We start from the raw sequence: 2,632 nt of genomic DNA, 5'->3' as shown, positions 1-2,632 counted from the left end.
ACCTCAGATCCCTACACTTGCTGCCCATCAGCAAAAGGATCATCTTCAAAGTCCTTATCCACGCTCACAAATCCCTCCACGACAATGAACCAGCCTACCTTAACGAACGAGTAAACGTCCACACACCTACTCAACTTCTTCGCTCCGCTGACCTCGCCCTCGCCACAGTCCCCCGCATCCAACGCACCACCACCGGCGGCAGATCCTTCTCCCACCTCGCCGCCAAGACCTGGAACTCCCTCCCCACCAACCTACTCAAGACCCAGGACCGCCTAACTTTCAGAAAGCACCTCAAGACATAGCTTTTTGAGCAGTAAACGGCAACCCTCCCCCCAGCACCTTGAGACCCTAACGGGTGAGTAGTACGCTAAATACATTTTTGATTGATTGATAATAAATCATCTAAATACTTAACCAAACTACCTCTGGTATTGTTCGTTCACAACACTCTCATTGGTGATGTCAGTGGCATCCAGTGCTTAATACGCAAATAAAACCGTGCTGGTGCCCAAAGCTCACCTCTGTAACACGAGGATGCTGCAATTAAATGTGCAAACAGGGAATACTGAGGCAGCTTAATCCTAGAGCTTTCTCGTGCCTCTTTAGTCCATATACAGCCTGTCCCTGTCCCTTCAGCTCACTCTTGCAGCTTTCTCCCTTAGTGACAGTTTTTAATTTTTCTCTTCCTCCGTCTTGCCCACATGTGTCTTTTGCTCGCAGTAAATGCTAGAGGCAGAAAAATAAGTGCCGGCCCTCAATCTTAACTACCGGTGCCCGCACTGGAAACCATTGACTAAAATTGCACACTGGTGGCACATTTGCCCTGCAGTGAGTATGAGATCGCCTACAGTGAGCGTGAGATCACCTTATTCTAGGTACAGAAATGTCATTGTATCTCAGTGACTGGTTTAGTGACATTGTTTCCTCTGGTCGGTGACTACTGGTTCTCAGTGATGGATAAGGTAAATCCCCATTTTCTTTCAGTGACAGTGAGGTCACTCACATCACAGCCTTTCACTGGCATGATCGATGGAATCTGCCTTTCGTAATACACCAGTAACTTCACTACCTCGTACTGACAGGATTAAGCATACCATCTGCTCTCAGTTACGTGGTCGGTGACATCGCTGATAGCGCTAGTTATTGGTCTAATCCTTAGCTCACTGACCCATGCCAAATGTTAGTGAATCCTGTCGAAAAAAAACATACTTTAAAGTGGCGGAGGCAATGTTTAAACAACCCGGCAGGTGAAAAGAGAAAATGGCTCCGTAGCTCGTAATTTGAGAGCCTCCTTCTGTAATGTCGCCGCACTCGTGCCTCGAGCTCCGTAATAGATACGTGCTTGAGATCAGAACGTGTGTAACGAATGTAAATGAAGCACTGGAAAATTCCTGCTAGGTTTCTTAGACCATGGTCGGATTGTTCCTTAGGAATACATCTTTTTGGCAGCTTCAAATAGCTGTACATGAGCAGAACAAGAACACCTGAAAATACTGAACAATGGATTACAAAACGCGCAGGTGTAGACGAGGTGGCCGAGTGGTTAAGGCGATGGACTGCTAATCCATTGTGCTCTGCACGCGTGGGTTCGAATCCCACCCTCGTCGATGTGTTTTGTTACCCTCTTGTAAGCAATCTATTGTAACCTGATGTACTTTCCAATAAGAAAGGAAAGTTAGGGCTTTTAAAACTTGGCTAAATGCCACATAGCAGGTTACAGAGAAAAGAGTCTCTCGTGTTCTCGTGCACGAATTTAGTCTGTCATTAACTGACCTCAACAGCCACCCTCTAAATATTTACGAAGGCTTTTAAAGTGGTGCTAGTGAATCAATCAGATAATCCTGGAGTTTTTATCCAAGAACATCAAGCTGAAACAACTCTCCCTCCAGCTGATAGCAAAATATCCCAACATGGAAAGAGGGTCTACAGTTTCTCTAGTATTTGATTTGTGGCTTGATGGGACTAAGAAGCAGGTGGGAAACCTATATTTAGAGATCCCTGAGAAAAGATGTATAGATAACATTGCATAGCTTTGAATTCTATTTCAGGACCGGAGGCTCCAATTATGCTGTCTCTTTCTTTATGTAGTCCAAACAGCAGCCAATCAATATACAGAAAAAACATTAACTACAAGCCCCATGAGGCATAGGTCCATTATCACGTGGCCCAATCACCACCCACATCTTCTGTCCATAAGTGTCACGACTTATCACGTCACTTCCTCTTTCTTTGCTGCTCCGCAGCAGATAAGTGACTTTTCCTTTACTCTCTATTTAATTGTATATTTACTTGGTATTTTACTAAAATTTATTGCCGAATTCTTATAGCCGGGTAGCGACGCGATTCCGCTCGCACTGACCCGTGTTTAAAAAATCAAAGTGTTTTTTATTTTTATCAACTTTTCACCGATTTGTTTCTGAAGCCCTGTGGAATGGGAGCGGGAACGCTACACGGACGTGTAGTCTGTTGTTTATTGTGACGCGTGCGCTTCGCGTGCGCATTTCGAGCTGAGCTCATCACTCTCAATGAGACGGCTTGTGATTCAGACGCGCGGAGTGCTCGCCTCGCTTCCCCAGTGCTAATTATTGATTTTTCTGCTCCCTGACGCCCGGTTCATAATAGAACATGGGTT

At 45.3% G+C, this 2,632-nt stretch overlaps 1 non-coding gene across 1 annotated transcript; it reads left to right on the top strand.

Moving 5' to 3' along the window:
• Positions 1–1,525: 1,525 nt before the first annotated feature.
• Positions 1,526–1,607, top strand: TRNAS-GCU (transfer RNA serine (anticodon GCU)). The gene has a single exon. It is a non-coding gene; the product is annotated as a tRNA-Ser (tRNA).
• Positions 1,608–2,632: the final 1,025 nt, after the last annotated feature.

This window comes from Pleurodeles waltl, chromosome 12 (assembly GCF_031143425.1).
Source record: "Pleurodeles waltl isolate 20211129_DDA chromosome 12, aPleWal1.hap1.20221129, whole genome shotgun sequence".
Classification (NCBI taxonomy): Eukaryota; Metazoa; Chordata; class Amphibia; order Caudata; family Salamandridae; genus Pleurodeles; species Pleurodeles waltl.
Note: the sequence above shows the minus strand (reverse complement) of the source record. Positions and strands in the feature narration are given on the sequence as shown.